General features: G+C 44.7%; 1 long non-coding RNA gene and 4 other non-coding genes across 6 annotated transcripts; all 5 read right to left on the bottom strand.

Annotated features, from left to right (window-relative positions):
* Positions 1–1,204: 1,204 nt before the first annotated feature.
* LOC115387304 (uncharacterized) lies at positions 1,205–9,174 on the bottom strand. Of its 2 annotated transcripts, XR_003931356.1 has the most exons (8): positions 9,102–9,173; positions 8,737–8,865; positions 7,812–8,032; positions 7,185–7,230; positions 5,931–5,976; positions 4,445–4,614; positions 3,520–3,600; positions 1,205–1,521 (listed from the first exon to the last, which is right to left on the bottom strand). It is a non-coding gene; the product is annotated as an uncharacterized LOC115387304 (long non-coding RNA). The 2 variants fall into 2 exon arrangements; XR_003931357.1 differs by lacking the exon at positions 8,737–8,865 and having other exon boundaries at positions 9,102–9,174.
* LOC115387810 (small nucleolar RNA SNORD88) lies at positions 1,593–1,683 on the bottom strand. The gene has a single exon (XR_003931426.1). It is a non-coding gene; the product is annotated as a small nucleolar RNA SNORD88 (small nucleolar RNA).
* On the bottom strand, positions 3,666–3,756 carry LOC115387809 (small nucleolar RNA SNORD88). Its single transcript, XR_003931425.1, has one exon. It is a non-coding gene; the product is annotated as a small nucleolar RNA SNORD88 (small nucleolar RNA).
* On the bottom strand, positions 6,044–6,134 carry LOC115387811 (small nucleolar RNA SNORD88). Its single transcript, XR_003931427.1, has one exon. It is a non-coding gene; the product is annotated as a small nucleolar RNA SNORD88 (small nucleolar RNA).
* LOC115387812 (small nucleolar RNA SNORD88) lies at positions 7,298–7,388 on the bottom strand. Its single transcript, XR_003931428.1, has one exon. It is a non-coding gene; the product is annotated as a small nucleolar RNA SNORD88 (small nucleolar RNA).
* Positions 9,175–20,033: the final 10,859 nt, after the last annotated feature.

Genomic DNA, 20,033 nt, shown 5'->3' with positions numbered 1-20,033 from the left:
GCCTTTATAGCCTTACTTCCAAAATTAAGAGAAATTTTTCAAAAACTTTTTTTTCCCCGTTTTTTACTTTTCGGTCGTCTTACTATAGCCTCACTTCCAAAATAAAGTGAAAATTTTCAAAAACTTCTTTTTTCAGTTTTTGCTCATCAATTGTTCTTACCTCCAAAATAAAATGAAAATGTTCAAAAACTTTTTTTCATATTTTCACTCTTTGGTATTCTTACTATGGCCTTACTTCCAAAATAAAGTGAAACATTTCCAAAACTTTAAGTTCGTTTTTCGCTTATCAATGGTATTACTATAGCCTTACCTCCAAAATAAAGTGGTAATTTTCAAAAACTTTTTTTTTTTATCCGTCTTTCACTCATCAGTGGCCTTACTTTGAAACATTTCAAAAACTTTCTTTGAAACAAGTAAAAAAAAAATATTGCGGTGAGTTTTTCCCTCAGTGTCTCTTGATGATCTTATTTTATCCAATCCTCTGAAATAAAGTGAAAATTATCCCAAACAAAAGTCTTCAGTTTTCACTCACTGGTTTCACTAACTGTCTCACCTCCTTATTAAAGTGGAAATATGGTTTAAAAAAAGCCTCAGGTGATTCAAACGCTGCGGCTGAGATGTTGTCATGGAAACAGATTAACGTAGAGATATATAGCAGACACATGTTCAGATAGATATAAATGTAGACTAGCGATATATAGACAGCTAGTTAGATATAGATGTATGGATAGAATTATAGAATATACAGAGATAGATGTAAATATATAGATATAGAGACAGAGGGGATATGTAGAAGATATATAGAGATACATAAGATAGATGTAGATATAAATAGATAGACATGTTGATAGAGATACTCAGAGACAGATACAGATACTCATAGAGATACAGCCTGATACAGGTAATTTTTTTCTGGCTTGATACATTCGAATGGTTTTGAATTGAAGGTTGCAGAAAATGTTTCCTCTTGACTGATGGAGCAGAAGCTTCGAAACGTTCTTGTGCCGTTTCAGTGTTTTCACAGACCTGTTGTCCTTTCTGCAGTGTCAGCATTCTTTCTGCTGTTCACACACAAAGTAGATTTTAAATTGTGTCTATTTGATTTATGAAAAATGCACTTTCACATCAAAGAAAATTTTTTATTTAAATTTGAGGTTATGGCAGGTATTTCCCCAGCTTAGCTTTATCCAGATGAAGACGGAGATCAAGTTTGAGTCTCTTTATTGGACTTTTTTTTTTAAATTCTGAGACGTCACAACACTGCAATGAAGCAAAAATACAAACCATGAATATAAACGAGGAATCATTAAACATTTGTGCAACAAGAGACGGTAACAAATAGAATTACACATGAGATGATGACAAACTTTAAGACTGAGAACATTTAAACCGGCTCGGACCCGGCGGTGGAGGTCCGGGCCCGGCGGTGGAGGTCCATGCTGTATGATCTTCAGACACCTCTGATGCTCGTCTTCAGAACCAGAAGACAGATTGTCCTCGCTCTCCGAGACACTCAAACACCTGAAGACAGACGGAGAGACGTGAGTCAGGACATCAGTCTCCTGCCGTCGTCGTCTTTCCTTCTGCTTCAGTTTCTCCTCAGACTCTCCGGCTTGTCGGGCCAGAGACGCACGTCTGTCTCCAGAGACATTCAGAGCCCAGTGCAGGTCATCAGCGGAGAGGAAGGAATCAAAACTCTGTTTATGAAGCACTTTTTATATTCAAACAAAACACAGAGTGCTTCACAGCAATTAAACCAAGAATCAATATATAATACAAAAAACCAGAAACGCAGTGAAACCTTCACACACATACACACACACTAATGTGTGTATAGTACAGTGCATCTACGTGAGGACTTCCATTGATAAACCACATTTCCGAGCCCCTTACCCACACCCTGAACCTAACTTTAACCCCAACTCACTGCCTAACTCTAAACCAACCCAAAGTCTTAACCCTTAAAAGGGACAGCGAGGACCAGCAACAACCCCCTCACACTGTCACACCTTACAGTCAGACATGGCACCAACCACCATGGGGGCCGGCCACAGTGGAGGAGTCACAGGTCAAGACTGCTGGAGAACTGACCCTGGCCCCCCCAGACCCCCCCCAGACCGGAGGACCCTCACACCAAACACTACAAGGGAAAAGGTTTCTATTGGCCCCGAGTCATCAGGAGACGTAGCGATGAACAGCTGAGCATCATCAGCGTAACCATGGAAACTGATGAACAGCTGAGTAGTAGGGATGCAACGGTACGCGGCAAAGTACTGATCCGTTCCGTAAGCTTGGCACGGGACAACACGCCCTCGTGGACCGCGGTTTTTGGGTTTTGTGATTCACTTTACACGGCTGCTTCACAGCCCATCGTTTAATTCCACCGGACGCGGAAGCGCCGCGCCGCCGTCTTGCTCCTAAAGTCAAAGCACACTGGAAGCGCCGCCCGGAGGGGCAGGGCTGCTCCTCGGGGAGGCTCTCGTGAATTAAGTATATGCGCCTGACCGGACAGAGAAAAAACGCTCTCCCTCCATGGCCTAATGTCCAACCGCCTCCGTGTTGCTGCTCACGCTCACACGCTGCTGTAACTGCAGCCGGTCGAAGTGCAGCAATTGTTGCCAGGTCTGATTGTTATCAGGTTCTTATTTAGAAAAGTCGCTTGTCAATGTTGGCAGTGGTAAGTTGAGGGATTTATTTATTTATGTATTTTTTTTTTTGCTTGTTCCAAAAGTGCCGTTTATGGCTTTTCTGCTCCCAAACCCAAACTCTGGTTTATACTGCTGTAGAATGTAAACAAGCACTCAGGCAATAAGAGGAAACTTATGTTTTGAAAATACTATGTTCAGTATCTGTTATCATGAGAGAAGCGCATGATATTATACAGTCCACCAGCGATATTTTTTAATGTTTACTGTGAAATGCAGTTTCTGAAAGATAAAGGGAGATCTTTGGGAGAAAAGTTGTTCTCTTTATGCACAAAATGTGTACTGAACCGAAACCGTGGCACAAAAACCGAGGTACGGACCGTACCGTGGGTTATCTGTACCGCTGCACCGCTACCGAGCAGCATCAGCGTGACCATGGAAACGAACAGCTGAGCCCAAACAGGGACTGATGAGGGAGCCCATCTGCGACTGAGCTGGTTTATCATCTGATATTGCGGGAGTTAAGTTCATATTTACTGTCACGAGTTATTAAATGGGTGCAACTGTCTCACGATCCTCGATCCAGGCTGAAACTGACAGGAGCGACTCAGAGTCAAAACCAGGGCAACATCCATCATAATGAACCCAGACTTCACCAGTGCTGTTTTAAAGGCAGAGGGGAAGACACCTGTCTGAAGAGCTTTTCATCACATTGAAAAACTGTTCCTTAAAGAACGAATGAAAAGATTTAAAGTGTTGGGACTGGGATCTAAAAGAGAAAACTGGACCTTCAGTCCTCCATCAACCAGGTGAAAACTCTCTAGTTTCCGCCAGGAATTGTTGTAAATTTTGAGTTGTTGGCGTAGGATCTTACATGGTGCAACAGAGGAGCTCCAGTGTTTCAGGACCGACCTCTGAGAGTCACTCCGGTCTGAAGCCCTCCCTGCTGGCAGACCTGAAACGAGAAAATCAGAGTCACGGCTCTGGAACCGTCCTCTTCACGGGAGATCCTCGGTTCAGCCTCTCCTCAGACTCCCCGGCTTGTCGGGCCGGAGACGCACGTCTGTCTCCATCCAGACTCAGAGCCCAGTGCAGGTCATCAGCGGAGAGCGAGGAATTCACATTCACACAACCAGATCATTGACTCAACGTTTCAACATTTGGCCGAACTTTCCAGGCCCGCAGATTATTGAGTTTCAGGACTTCATAAACACTGAAACCATCTGAAGAAGCTTTACTCGTTTTTCATCAGGGAAAAAAAAAAAACAGTTTCTAGCCTTTTGGGGTTTGTAGAAATCGGCCGTAGAACTGATGGTTTCAGTGAAAACACCGGATTTTGACCAAAAACAACAGAAAATGAGCAAATTCAAGCAGAAGAGAGACAGAAACAGGAAAAAGGCTTCTGATGACAAAATAACTACATTCATTCAGATCTGGAACTTAACACAACCTATTGACAGACGTGTGTGTAGATGTGTGTTCTTAGAAATATTCACAAGTATCACACATCTTTCTTATAGATGTGTGTGTGTCTTAAAAATATATTTAAATAATATTTAATTTATATCTGTCATTTAATTATATCTGTCTTGGATTTAAATATAAATTATATCTAGTTTATATCTATTATTTAATCACATCTGTCCTGAATGTATTTAAATTATACTTGATTTTTCTTTGTATGGTTGGTTTTGTAAATGTTTCACTTTGTGTTTTTTCCTCCTGCTGCAGTTTCCCCCCCGAGGGGCGAATAAAGGACTTTCAGCATCTGCTGCAGCAGTGAGGCGTAATGTCTGTACCTGGCCTCCAGGGGGCGTCTCTCTCGTCTCTGCTGGATCATGAATCCCTGCTGCTGAGGCTCCAGGTGGCCCAGCAGCTCCCGGCACAGCGCCGCCTGGTGGCTGAACAAGACGTGTATCCTGTCAGCCTGAGCTCAGGGTGGAAAAACCCTCGCCTTACAGAGCTGAATCTGTCCGACAGCAGGAGGGAAAAACAAAACAAAAAAATCATGTTAAAACAGAAGAGACAGCTGGACTCTGACCTGGAGATCAGTCTGTTCTGGTTCCTTTCAGCTGCAGAGGAGGGTCAAGCTTTGATTTAGAGACGCTCCGATACCACTGTGCTGCTGACCGAGTACGAGTACTGATACTCGAGTACTTGAGAAACCGATACGAGCAACTAAAACCATGAAAACAAAGTGAAATGTGATTTTTTTTTTTTCAGCACGTTCCCTGAAACACGACACCACTGCCGCCGAGTTCACTGAACATTCGACCTCAGCCTGACCCATGCATGGACAGGAGGAAATCAATGTTTGACCAACAGAACTCGGGCTGCAGCGGATCAGGAGACTCGGTCTGGATCACGAGTCCAAGACACGGATCGGATCAGTTTTCAGATCAGCACTTAAAAAAAATAAAGAAACAAGACAGATGTAACTCTGTCCTCTATTCGTTGAACACTTCTGCCCTTGAAATCAACACAAAATCAACTGAAAATGTCCAATGTGGATGTTTAAATTACGTAAAAACGACTAAGTGTGATTTCAGGCGCCGCCTCCTGAAGGTGAGCAGTCGGCTCAGAGCAGGAGAGTCTGCACAGCTTCTCTTCTCCTGCTTTTCCATCAAACAGCCCGGTGGCTTTATTAACCCCTTCATCCTCCTCCAGAGAGGAATCCGTACAGATGAACCCGAAACACACGACTGAAACACCACAGCAATTTAGAGAGCAGCTCGTACCGACAGTCAACAGAATCAACACAACACGACATGAAGAGGGAGGAATAAATATAAAGGCCACTACTGTGAGCTGAACCGTTCTTTAATAACTCTGATCGCTCCTCAGCCTGTAAACCACACCGATCCATGACAGACGACCCCCTGCCGAGAGGTCAGCCTGGACTCCACTGCTGAAATCCCCCCCTCCTCACGGAAACAGACAATGGCCAACTGCAAGGGACGTTCAACAGAAGACAGAAGAATGAAGACAGAAGAATGAATGACTGAACTAGCAGAGCTCGCAGCGAACGGACAGCACAGCCTGATGACAGACAGACACACACACACACACACAAGTGCAAGACGGCACACAAACTTTTTTGGGCTTTTCAAATTAAACACATACAGGACCGACTGAAGTTGCCTGCAACAGATCATCATGATGTGAACGTGCAGAAGGCCAGGCGTCTGAAGACAAGCAGAGCGCTCCAGAGTCTGACGCGTTTTCTTCCTGTGCTTGAATTTAGAAAGATCATTACTGACAGTGAAGTTGTGACTGGTGACTCACCTTCACAGGAACCGTCCCGACTGAAGGCCTTCATCTCCCCACAGACCTGGAAGAACAGAGAGATGAGTCCCTCCTCTCCTCCAGTCCCTCCTCTCACTCGTTTCCAGCAGCAGTTTCTCCTCAGACTCTCCGGCTTGTCGGGCCGGAGACGCACGTCTGTCTCCATCCAGACTCAGAGCCCAGTGCAGGTCATCAGCGGAGAGGAGGACGCTACGCTCACGCTGACAGGTCAGTCATTTAAAATCTCCTCATCTCCCTCTGGGATCCAGACGGGTGAAAACACTGAAACCAGCTGAAGACATGAAATGTTCGCCGTCCTGAATTAGAACCCAGAAGATCCCGTTTGTTTCCAAACCGCTACAGAAGCTGCGCTGGCCTCACTTTAAAGCTCTGGAGGAAAAACCACGGCAAAGGCTCAGCTGGTCGTGAAGCTTCAGCCTCCTGGTGGCGCCGTTAAAGCTTCTATTCAACCCTTCAGTATTCAGTCGTCGCTCACGGAGGATGATTGTACAGAGCTGTATCAGTGCTTTCAGAGTCGTGGATCTCACTCTGTCAGACTCTGGGCATAGCGCCACCTGATGGCTGCAAAAGACGCGTCCCATCCGAGGTTCATTCAGTCTTCCTTCCTGAGCCTGTCAGCCTTAGCTCAGGGCAACAAAACCCTCGCCTTACAGATGTGAGTCTGACAGCAGGAGTACAGAAGAACTCACATGGAAATAAAAAAACCGCCGACTGAAGCTGCTGGACTCCAGACTGCTGAGCTCTCTGCGTTTATAGAACTTGAAGCCGAACATGAACACTTCCAACGGTGAATCGAATCGACAGATCTTATTACACGTTTAAATCTTCAAACAGAGAAGAAGAATTTCATACATTAGAGAAAACTTTCAGAGATTCTGGTTGACATTGAAAACTGTCCCTTTGGACTGACTGAGATAAATACTTTAGCTACAATAATCCTCCATAAATCTGACTTCAGTTCTAACAGAACGTCTGCTTTCAATACATGAGCCTCACGAAGAGGAAACAAATTCACACATTTCTGCTGAGAACCAGCAAAAGATTTGAACATGATCGTTACTGTCAGGACTGCAGCCGATGAAGACCTGAAGCTTCTGATCGGAGCTTTTAAACACAGGCTTCGTTTCATCTGTTGTTTTAGGTCCATCGTGAAGGTTTCCTGCTTTACTTTATGTCTGGATACAGAATAAAGTGTTTGTGTGTGTGAATGTGCAAAAATCCATCATGACTCACCTTCACAGGTACCGTCCCGACTGAAGGCCTTCATCTCTCCACAGACCTGGAAGAACAGAGAGATGAGTCCCTCCTCTCCTCCAGTCCCTCCTCTCACTCGTTTCCAGCAGCAGTTTCTCCTCAGACTCTCCGGCTTGTCGGGCCGGAGACGCACGTCTGTCTCCATCCAGACTCAGAGCCCAGTGCAGGTCATCAGCGGAGAGGGAGGATAAAGAGTAGGAAGAGTGGCCTGCAGTACCAGAAACGGCCACCGGTGGAAGTGAAGAGCTGCAGCAGATTTATCGACACCAGCTGACCTCCGGCTTCAGGACAAAGAAGCCCAAGCTGTGACCGCTTACAATTCTACGTTCAGGAAACCGTTCTGTTAAACTCAGTTTGGAGTCGCATCGCACTCTTGATAGAACTTTATACTGAATAACTTAACATGAGTTATATAACTTAATGCCCATATTTTCACAGTGATGCATGTCTCCAAACAGATATATATTTTTTAAAGTAGCTGAACAAGCTTTCCAAACACCTTAGTTTTATTTATTCAGAGAAGGAAACATGGGAACTACGAGCATCAGGCGTGTAAAGACAGAGAACAAGAGGTGTGCATTTGAGGTGTGATTCTGGGCAACGTACCAGATGTGGTGTGCCGATTCAGTGTCTTCACGCTGCTGCTCGGCCTGGCAGCTCTTTATCTTACGACGGAGCGATGCGTGGATCTCCAGTTCAGCGCCGTCCTCCGCCGCTCGGGGAGCTTCTGGAGCATCTTCCTCCCCATCAGGCAGAACACTTCCTCTCTTCCTCCCTGCTCAGAGTCTGGAGTGTCTCCTCCCGCCTCCTCTTCTGCAGCCACATTTCTGAGGAAGAGGATCCAGATGAGGTGGGAGGGGCCTGAGGGGCAGCAGCACTCATGACCCCAGCTGAAGCCGCGCTGCAGACGGGTGTCACCCCCACGTGGCTTCCACTGAGGCCTGCTGACTTTCTGAGGCTCTAATAGTTTAATCACTGCTTCTCCTGCCACGTCTCGGGACAGAGCAGGCAGTTCACACTCCAACCCGCCAGCTGGTAGAGGCCTCTCCTGTTCCTACTGCCATGAATCAGTAGCTAACATGGCCTCTTCTGTGAAGGTGGGAACCCTCAGGACCAGGATTACACAGATGAAGATATTTTGGAATCTCCTCAACGTCTGCATATTAGTGAAAATAATCTGTCATCTGCTCTACTTCAGTTTTTAAGATAAGTTTCTTGTGAGACCGTTTGAGTGTGTTCTGAGGTGAACCGTGCTGATTCAGGAGCAGGGACATGGAGGACAGGAAGCAGAGAAAACTCAGTTTTTTCAGAGGTGTGAATGACTTAAAGTGATGCATGGTAGCAATAAAAACAGCAGTTTTATATGATCAGACCAGTTTAAAGCCCATCTATAAAGGTGATTTGAATTCATTTGAATTTAAATGAATCAACGTGACACCATGCTGAAACCCAAAAGCAATGAAATAAAACAGGTGCCTGAATTAAAAGTGCCAGGGAGTTGTGTTTGGCATTACACTGATGTTTCACTAACCTCACACACTGATCGGACACGTTTCAGCCCACGTGGGAAGCGCACGATCCGCGCACGCGGGGCTTCAGACTCTCTCCACGAGGGACTGATCGAACCGGGTTGTGGAAATAACAGTTGGTTTCACCTTGACTGGTCAGACACAGCAGAGAAGCTCGGTTTTAAAGTGATTTTTCAAACGGAAACACAGAAGGATCGCGTTCAGCGCCACGCGGTCTGCAGTTTCCCCTACACGTACACAGCACGTGCTCGTCCATTAAAAGCGTTTTTTTTTCACTCAGTCTAGAAGCAGTGCCGAGCTGCGGCTGAAGGAGCAGAAATATCTCTATAAAAACCGAAGATAAAGAGAGAAAATGAAGATATTTTACCTTTTTCGAGGGAAAAGTGCCGCTGAAGTGCCGTCCTCCTCCATTCCTCCTCTCTGCTGCTGCTGCTTCTTCTTCTTCTTCGTCGTCTTCCTGCTCTCAGCGGAAGCTGGTCCATGAACGCACCACGGCCCCCTGCTGGACAGGAGGCGTCATTGCACGACCTGCACGTTCAAATTACACAGAACAGACACTTTCAAATTGAACTGAACTGAAAGTCTTTATTTGTCCCTCAGGGGGAAACTGCAGCGTTCCAGCTGGACAGAGAAAAGAAATATAAATAGAATTGAATTGTGAAAAATGTATAAAGCCCAACCATACTGTATATAGAAAAATTAAGTATTATTTAAATAAATTCAGGACAGACATAGTTAAATAACAGACATAAACAGGCACAATTAAATATAATTTAAAAGAGATAATTAAATAAATAACAAATATACACTAATGGATATAAATAAATATAATTTAAATATACATTTAAGTCTGTACTAATGCAATAACAGATATGTTAAACATGATACAAATATACATTTACCTACTGTTGAAATTTGATCAGTCTATTGTGTCTTTTTCTTCTATTAATGCTGTAGTTTGTTGGAGACGATTCACTCAAAAAAAAAGCTCTGCAGCACCATCAGAAACTAGGTTTTCAGAACGTCTGAAAAATCTGTACGAAAATCTGTAAAAACACGATGAAATTCTGAAACTGCGACAGAAGGATTTGATACAGAAACAAAGAACCGACACGGCCGAATCTCTGCACGTGAATTTATTAACTATTTACAGTCAGAACACCAGCAGCCCGCCGCTCACGGCCAAGCCTTCAGAGAAACGCTGGCGTTCAGGAACACCAGGTGCTTCACGCTGGCGGGCTCCAGCTCGCTCCTCCTCTCCGTCAGGCGCCGTCCTGCTTCGGTGAAGAGCGTCTCCGAGCGGACGGCGGTCGCCACCGCGCACAGCCTCCGGGGCACCATGTATGAGAGGTAGCGGTAACCCGGAGCCCGGGCCCGCCACCAGCCCAGCGGGTCGCCGTCCTGCGGCAGCAGGGGCTCCTGCGGGTACGCCCTCGCCTCCGCCTCCACCTCGGCCGGCTCGTAGCTCAGCGCGCCGGGATTGGCTCGATAATTTTCAAAGAAACTCCAGACGTAAGCGCCCGGCGGTTCCTGTCGGCGCGCCGCCTCTGCCCTGGCCGCCGCCGCCAGCTCCTCATTCCTCTTCCTCTCCTCTCTGGACAGCGGGCGGAACGTCGCCGCCACCATTACTCTGTGAAGAGCTTCGGCCACCTTGCCGTCGTCGAAGGCCAGATTCCTGAACCTTGGGTCCAGGAGCGTGTTTTCTAACAGGAAGGGCATGTTCTCCAGGCTTTGGAACCGTCTCTCCATGGACGCACGGAGGACGGACACCATCGCCTTCACCCTCGCCGTGGCGACCCGGGGCTCCTGGTAAGCCGTGATTCCCTGCAGACCCCGACACAGAATCACCGTTTTGGAGGCTGCAACGTAGCTGGAAAAGTAGAAAATAAGCATTAAACACCCTGTTAGGACGCAGCGATGCATCGTGACGAACCATATTGTGGACGTAGCAACAAACTGGACTTGCCCGTCTGCGCTCATCTGCACGGAGACCTGCTCCAACGGCTCCAGAATGGAGCAGGCCTCCTTCAGCTCCTCCCATTCCTCGTGGCTCAGGAGATTATCGCGAGCGCCCATGGCCTCCAGGGTGGAGACGACGGCGTCCCTGGAGGCCAGAATCGCTCGGATCATGGGGACGGCGGAGGTCCACAGGCCGGAGGGGTCCGGCTGCAGTCTCAGCCTGGGAAGGCCCAGCCGCCGCTGGGTGGATCTGAGCGCCTCCTCCGCCGTCCTGCTCAGGCAGAAGAAATCGACGATGGCGCTGGCTTTGTCCACGGTGGGCTTCATGGCCGCCACGGCCTCTCTTCCGAGCCGGTCGATGGCGTCTGCGAGACACGGGTGGTGGTTCCACCTCAGTTTCCGAACCGCCTCGATGATCTTGGCGTCTCCGGCGCTCACGCAGCACATCACCTTGGTGTCTACGTTCCACTCCTCCGCCACTCTGAGAAACTCCTCCGCCAGCTTCTCAGCAGAGTCCGTCCCATCGAACAGAAGGCAGTCCAGCACGCAGGACGCCATCCGGTAGTCCTCCACGAAGTGGCACGCCACCGACACGTAGAACGGCGCGGTCCAGCTGCTGCAGCGCGGCGTCCAGCGGTCCAGCGTCAGACACACCGCCGCCGCGCCCCTCACCCGCTCCACCAGCAGGGCGTGCTCTTTGTTATAAAGCTCTGGGATGATCCTCTGGGAAAACTCCTCCATGCTGGGAAACACATACGGCGGACAGAGAGCGCGGACGAACAGGGTGAACCCACGGTCCTCCACGAGCGACACTTTCTCAAACCGCAGCGCCACCAGCTTCGCCACGCTCTCATCCATCTCGACCTGCCGCTCCGGGGTGAACGTCTCCTCCAGAAACTCGATCCTGGAGGTCTCGCTCGTCGGCGGTGGACTGGCGGACGCCGTAGGAGCCGCACAGGGGTCTCCACTGTTGACATCCATCGCCTCTCTGCCTCTGATGGAGCTGAAGGAGGAGCAGACTCTCCACACGGGGATCGAGCCCGGCTCTGGAAACGACTTCAAATGAACACAAAACGCATTACTGAGACACACACACAACATGATCACGTCCGCTGACGGGTGGGCTGCAGGTTTACGTTCTAAAAACGGTTTCTGTGTCACATTCGCTAAAATATTTTCACATTTAGAGGCCATTCATCCATTCTCTGTACTACGTATTGACATAAAACCACATTTAAGATTTTAACTGAGACAAAAACGTTGCCAGACAACCAATATGAATATCTAAAACCTTTATTATATCAGTGGAAATAAATAAAAAAAAGAGCATATTTAACAATAATCTACAAAACGAGAAAACAATGAAGAAGTCACAGATCGAAAACCACTGGAACCAGACTTATAAAATCCAGACTACCTTATTCTACAGAAGTTAAAATTTCATTAAAACACTGATTCTGATTTGTGAAACCTTTATAGGATTTCAAAAAAAACAAAAAACAAACAAAAAAGGAAAAGGTGCAGGTTTTTACGTATTTTCCTCACCTGGACCGCATTGGACCAGATCCACATCGAAAACCCCTGGACCCAGACTTCTGAAATCTTCTGACCAGGTCTTTCTAAAGACGTTACACTTCCAACAGCGTTTTAATTGAAAGTTGAACATCTGCAGAATAATAGAGTCCAGATTCGAGAAGCACAGGTCCAGCAGTTTTTGATCTGACGCGGGTCCAAAGCGGTCCAGGTGTGGAAAGCGGATTAATGTGAAAATACTTTCCCCAAAGTTAAAGTCAGCTCGCGCAGCACCCGTGCTTCCATTCACAGCCTCCGACTCTAAACTGTGGTGATGTGCGGCGAAAAGAACCGATATTCGTGCATGAAAATCAGAGATAAAACAGATTGAAATCAGACCAACTCACCTGCTGCAGAGGACGTGAGGAGCTCCGACGCTGCTGCCGCGTCCTTAAATCTTCTTTGTCTTCTTTTTTTCCCGCGAGCTGAATTCAGTGAGTGAAAACGCTTCGTTAGCGCACCATCGCCCCTATTGGAGAGGAGGCGCCATTACACAACCAGCAATTCTGAATTCTGACAGGTCAGGGGCCAAAAGTATAATCTGTTTTTCTGACCAAACCAACAAACGAAAATGGAAAAAATGGCTCAATTTTCCTTTTTTCGTTTTCAACCAAAAAACGAAAAAACGGTTTTTTCTTTCTCAATTCAAAACCAAAAACAAAACCAACACAAGCAAATTACGGCCGAATTTTGTTTTTTGGATTTCAATTTTTAGTTTTTTCGTTTCAGGTCTCAAAACGAAAAAACGGAAGCACGTGACCCCTGACGTCACGGGTCAAATGGCCTCCCTACCAAAATAAAAGCCTTACTAATAAATGGGCAATAAAAGATAAATTACGTTAAATAGCGTTTTTATTTTTGCACAGCATTTATTGCATACACTACTAGGCTTGTAATAATGTTAGAAAATAATAATAATTATTATTATTAACAACAATGCTTGTGGTGTAGCTACACAAAAGCCAAATTTAAAAAGTTGCATGTGGCATACAATGATGCCTTTAGGCTTCTAATGAAGGTCCCTCAGTGGACCAGTGCAAGCCGGTTGTTTGTGCAAAATAATGTCAGAACACTGAAGGCTGTTATTAGAAATTTTATTTTTAAGTTTATTAAGCGACTCATGGACTCTGATGATAAAATTATTCAAGCTTCTGTCAAACCTGGGCAGAGCAGTGTCTGGTACACTTCTGTGCCCTGGAGACACTGGAGGGAGTGTTTATTTAGTTTATATGTGTCATGCTGTTTTTCTGTTTTGTTGCTGTCTTTAGTATTTGTGTGTAATTTTATGAACCATTTCGAGTCTGGAATAAAGCATAAAGAAAGAGGAGCATGCCGCTGTTTGTCCATAGGAGCATATGAACATTGTAAGATCCTTACGTCCCGAACGCACTGGACACGGAAGCGGAGTGGAGGCACCGCACGCGCCGCGAAGTCTCCGCGCCGGCGCTTGGCTGTTCGTATTGGATCTGCTGCCTGCGCTCTCCGCCTGGTCACACATCGACTGCACTCGGCTGATCCGTCTGCTCTCGGTTTTCCTCTGTCTCGCTCTGCCGGGATGGATGTGTGTGTTCTGGTGACCTGTGGAGAGACTTTTTCTCCTCCTGTCCTCTTTTTTTCTGCATCACACGAATCTCTGTCGCTGTGTGTGTGTGTGTGTGTGTGTGTGTGTGTGTGTGTGTGTGTGTGTGTGTGTGTGTGTGTGTGTGTGTGTGTGCGTTCTCGTATTTCTATCCTTGTTGGGGCCAAATGTCCCCACAAGGATAGCAAAACGTGAAACGACGTGCCTTGTGGGGACCTTTTTCCGGTCCTAAGTAGGAGAAACAGTGTTTTCTTGACCATGTTGTTGTTACTGAAAAAGTAAAAGTGCAAAAAACATTTCTTTAGGGTTAGGCTTTGTTGTGGTGTGGGTTAGGGTTAGGGTAAGGGTCAGGGTTAGGGGCTAGACATGAATGGGAGTCAATGGACGGTCCCCACAAGGATAGAAATACAAGACTGAGCGCGCCTGTTTGTGTGTGTGTGTGTCCGTCTCTCTTGTGATTAGACCCAGTGACAGACGGACGAGCAACACCGTAACTAATCGTCATTTAATTTATTTTATTTTGAAAATTGACCGGATTCTCTTGCCTTTTCTGTTTCCGACTTCCTGTCTGGTCCGATCTGCTTGATCCAGCTTGACAGTTGCCGCTCTCGGCGCTCGCGGTTCGCGTGAAAAATAGAACGAAGCGGAGCGGGCGTGCGGCGCCACTGTGCGCATTGTGTGCGGCCAGTCAGATAGGTTAACATGGGAGGCGATCAGAAGCGCCGTGCGCGGCGCTACCGTGTGCGCGGTGCTGCCGCGTCCAGTGCGTTCGGGCCGTCAGTCCCTCAACTGAGTACTGGATTTTTCTTCTAAATTGGCTCACACTGCCATCTACTGGGCGAAAAAGGGAAACGTTTCTCATCAGCACCGCCATGCAGCTGACATGTCACAAAGTTAAAATGACCCACGTATTTTATGATCAACAGACATGTCACACTTATGGAAAAGGTGAACACTTAACGATCTGGCGTCCGCGAATTAGATGTATGCAGGCCAGGCAGCAGACCTGTAATCATTATTATTATTATAATTATTCTCATAGTAGTAGTAGTAGTAGTAGTAGTGGTATTGTTGTTAATAATAATAATAATAATTATTATTATTTTCCAACATTATTACAAGCCTAGTAGTGTATGCAATAAATGCTGTGCAAAAATAAAAACGCTATTTAACGCAATTTATCTTTAATTGCCCATTTATTAGTAAGGCTTTTATTTTGGTAGGGAGGCCATTTGACCCGTGACGTCAGGGGTCACGTGCTTCCGTTTTTTCGTTTTGAGACCTGAAACGAAAAAACGAAAAATTGAAATCCAAAAAACAAAATTCGGCCGTAATTTGCTTGTGTTGGTTTTGTTTTTGGTTTTGAATTGAGAAAGAAAAAACCGTTTTTTTCGTTTTTTTGGTTGAAAACGAAAAAAGGAAAATTGAGCCATTTTTTCCTTTTTCGTTTGTTGGTTTGGTCAGAAAAACAGATTATACTTTTGGCCCCTGACCCTGACTCCCAGACGGAAATCCGCTCCAAAAAGAATAAATAGAAAATAGAGTTAAATATCAAATACAACACGAGAAAAAATTAAATTATAAATGAAATTAAAGTATTGTCAAATAATATGAAGGTTGGTTTGGCTCCAGTCCCCTGCATCCCTGAAAAGCACAAGCAGCTTGGAGAATGAACGAATATTAAATAATGATATGTTAAAGAACCACGGGTTTTTCTTTACCCTTCATCTACTATATAAATGTACCAATTATTACTTCTCAAGCAAAAACTAAAAGAACAGAATATACTCTTTTTTTAACTCATCATCTACTTTTGTTTTGAACGGAGTGCAATCACTATAGGTTGAATTCTTAAAGACTACTCACAGAGAAATCTACAATTTGAGTTTTGTGATCATTTTGCAGCTTTCAAACTAAAAGAATTCCTCTTCTTCGTTAGCTGTCGTACGGCAGACGCAGGCTATAAAAGCGCATTACCTCCTGATGTGTGAGTGAATGAACTCTCACAGTTTTGGCTCGAAAATGTAACAATGAAAAATTCTAGCATGCAAGCTACAGGGAAAAACAAACAAACAAACAAACAAACAAAAAACAAAACAAAACCCTAGATTCTATTCATTAATCCCGTCCTCCGAAGATAAACTGAAAGAATTAATGCAAAAGGTCTCTTTTAACTAAAAGAGGGAGAATTCAGGTGTTTAAACCCTTTCAATGTCTCACATAAGATTTCCATTAAAACAACCCCTGGTTCCTCTTCTCCACCTTTAATATTTTGACAGGTAATAATTTTAATAAAGCTTTTAAGGTGCCGACAGACACTCTCTGTGAGAACTCTGCAGACCGCTTCAGAACTAAAATCATGGACATCAGGTCCAGTCTTTCACCAAAACATGTTTTATCAGTGAACACAGCTGACCCGTTGTCCATGCCCCAGGAAACACTGGACAGTTTGGACCTGGTTGATGAAGGACTCTGGGTCCCGTTTTCTCCCAAGTAAAATCAACAACCTGCCTGTTATTAAATGAAATGCGGTGTTCCCCAAGGTCTATATTTAGGTCCCATTCTTTTCAACTTTTACATGCTTCTTTATGGGGATGTCATCAGGAGACACAGTTTCCATGGTTACGCTGATGATACTCAGCTGTACATCAGTTTCCATAGTTTTCATAGGTTTCTATTGACCCTGAATCACCAGGAGACATGGCCACGAACAGCTGAGTAGCGTCAGCGTAACTACAAAATTTAAAGACAGCACCGGGGAGTTTCAGCCCTCTTTTATTGTAAGTTTTCATTGCTTCATAATGGAATTAAGTAAGATACAAGAGTTGTGTGGTGTTTGTTATGGTTTCAGAGTTGACAGGTCATGTTGTTCAGGGTCCTCCTCTTCCAGGACGGGTGGTCTGATTCAGGTGATACTGGTGAACCTTCATTCAGGATGCTGCATAATCAATTGTTTAGTCCAAACCAACTAAAGCAAACAGAGTGGCGAAGGCAAGATAATGCAAATTTATTGCTACAGCACAATTCAGACACAAATCTTCATGAAGATAATAAAAAGCATTCAAATGAGAGGATTGAGGGAGGCATGCAAGAGACAGAATAATAACGTATATACTTTATTAGTATGAATCTGAAAAAAATATTCAAAATCTATCGTTTAATGGAGAAATAATGTTTTAAGCATAATGTCTTAAGACATGATTTCAAATATGAAATCATGATTTCAAAGCGCTGTATCAGCCAATCTGTTGTTAATCGATTTCCTGAAATGTTTCAGCCTTGTTTTGATGATGTGCGTAGCGATGCAGAATCTTACATGAATTGTTTTAATGACCGCTGTGAATCAGTGCTGGACATGGTTTCACCGGTAAAGCACAAAATTGCGTCCTCTAAAAATTCCCAGCCATGGCTTAATGACGAGATAGCTTCATTTAGGAGAGCTTGTCGAAAGGTAGAACGGCTGTTTAAATCCACGAATCTTGAGGTTCACAGATTACACTTAAAAGAGATGATTTTATCTCTAAATGAAATGATTAAACAAGCCAGGTCTACCTATTCTGCTAACCTTGTGAATTTGAATAAGAGAAACCCCAAAGTTGTTTTTGATACAACTCAGAGAACTGCATCACCTTCATCTCCAGCTGTGCCTGTTTTCACCACTGATGACTGTAACAAGTTTCTGAAATATTTTGTGACAAAAGTGGAAAACATCAGACAAAATGTGAGTCCGTCTAATGTGAGCATGACTTCTGTGTCTCCTATCACTTGCTCCTGGTCTTTGTTTTCTGTTGTGTCAATGGAAGATGTCACAGTAATGCTGAGGAAAACGAAGCCCTCCTCCTGCCCTTTTGATGTGTTACCGACATCTCTGCTTTACAAAGTTACTGACGTCGTTGCTCCACATGTTGTGAACCTCATTAATGTTTCCCTTTCTACTGGTTTGGTTCCAAACTTTTTAAAGCAGGCTGCGATAAGTCCTATTTTAAAGAAACCAAATTTGGATCCAGCAGAGCCTGGAAATTATCGGCCTATATCAAAATTGCCCTTTCACTCTAAATTTTTAGAGAAAGCAACTCGAGCAACTCATTGCTTTACTGGACTTAAATGAAATGTTGGAGAAATTTCAGTCTGGTTTTCACAAGATGCACTCCACTGAGACTGCTCTCGTAAAAGTGTCCTGTGATATTCAGATGGCTGCAGACTCTGGTCAGTACTCACTTCTGGTTCTACTGGATTTATCTGCAGCTTTTGACACAGTGGACCATAAACTCTTGTTACAGAGGCTGAACACTGACCTTGGAATTTCTGGAATGGTTCTCGAGTGGTTCTCTTCTTACCTGACCAATCGGACATTCTCGGTGTGTGTCAATAACATTTTGTCTGAAGCCACTCCTTTGGTGTATGGTGTTCCTCAGGGGTCAGTCTCGGGTCCAATTTTGTTTTTATTGTTCATCAGCCCCATTGGCAAAATCATTCACCATTTTAAACATGTGTCTTATCATCTCTATGCTGATGACATTCAATTGTACATTTCTTTTAAAGAGAGTGAGTTGCACAAATTGTCTGAGTTAATGGACTGTATTTTAAAGGTGCATTAAGGAGTTTTTCAACTTTAAAAATGTGTAACATATTTATGGTGGAAAATAAGTATTTTTAATGATGTGTACTATGTGTCCTGACATATTCATTACAAGTACCTCTAACAGCGCTAAATTGTCACTTGAAAGTTGCAGTGCCGGTTCGGCACCAGACTTTTTTGGGGGAGAATTTGAAAGGAATGACGTAATGCTTGCTCTGGCTGGCCTGATGGAGTTAAGTTTTATTTTGTCCGCCATTACTCGGCCAGATGCTTAGAGAGCAACAACTGAGCAGGATCTTCCAGAAAGTAAGAACAGACTGGCTTCTAGCACTGCCACAGCTCCACACAGACCCCACCAGGGAAAAGAAACTTAAATCTTACTCGAGCGCTACTAAACGAGCGAGGAAGGAGGTCCTCTCTTCCGTGCACGCGAGCCACAGGCACGAGTTTTTCACTCAGCTGCATTACGCCCAAGGCCTGCAGGGGGCGCTGTTTCGCATAAAACGTGCAAACTCCTTAATGCACCTTTAAGTGTTAAGACTTGGCTTTCTGAAAACTGTCTCCAGTTAAACTCAGATAAGACAGAAACTTTGATAATTGCCCCTGAGCAGAAAATCCCCTTTATTAAGAGTCACCTTGGTTCTCTGGGCTCCTCTGTCCAGTCGAGCATCAGAAACCTCGGTGTCTGGTTTGACCAGTCTCTGTCTCTGGACAACCATTCAAGACTTTTGGTCAAAAACTGTTTTTATCATTTGAGAAATATTGCAAAGCTGAAGCCAGTTTTATCCGGCACTGATCTGGAGTTGGTGATCCATGCTTTTATTTCTTCTCGTTTAGATTATTGCAACTCTCTCTTTACATGTTTTCACAAAAATGTCCTCAACCGTCTTCAGCTGGTCCAAAACGCTGCAGCAAGCCTTTTAACGGGGTCCAGCAGATGGTCACACATTACGCCAGTTCTGGCTTCTCTGCACTGCCTCCCTATTAAATTTCGAATCGATTTTAAAATTTCAGTCTTGACTTTCAGAGCCTTGCATGATCAGGCTCCTAAGTATCTTTGTGATCTGCTTCAAACGTACACACCTGGTCGCTCGCTCCGCTCCTCAGACCAGAACGTCCTCATGGTACCAAAAACGCGTTTTAAAACCAGAGGAGATGTGTCCTTTCAGGCCGCGGCTCCAAAACTGTGGAACGCCCTGCCTTTGTCCCTTCGTGTGGATGATACGGTTGACTCTTTCAAAAAGCAGCTGAAGACGCTTTTATTTAAACGGGTTTTTAGTTGACTGGATGTTTCTGATTTGACTGGCTGTCTGTTCTTATTGTGTTTTATTTCAGTATTGTTTTTTGCACTGTGAAGCACTTTGTGATTTTATCTGTGAAAGGTGCTATACAAATAAAGTTTATTATTATTATTATTATTATTATTATTATTATTATTACAATATGCGAGTGTGAACCAAAAAAACACAAGAAAATAATTTAATCAATAAAATATTAGAAGTGACACAAAAAATCATTTTAGATAAACATGTTAAAAATACACAAAACCTGTATTCCAGGGAAAAGACATGATGAGATGAAATCAAACTGCAACTGAATTCAAAACAGAG

Source organism: Salarias fasciatus, chromosome 4 (assembly GCF_902148845.1).
Source record: "Salarias fasciatus chromosome 4, fSalaFa1.1, whole genome shotgun sequence".
NCBI classification, from domain to species: Eukaryota; Metazoa; Chordata; class Actinopteri; order Blenniiformes; family Blenniidae; genus Salarias; species Salarias fasciatus.
Note: the sequence above shows the minus strand (reverse complement) of the source record. Positions and strands in the feature narration are given on the sequence as shown.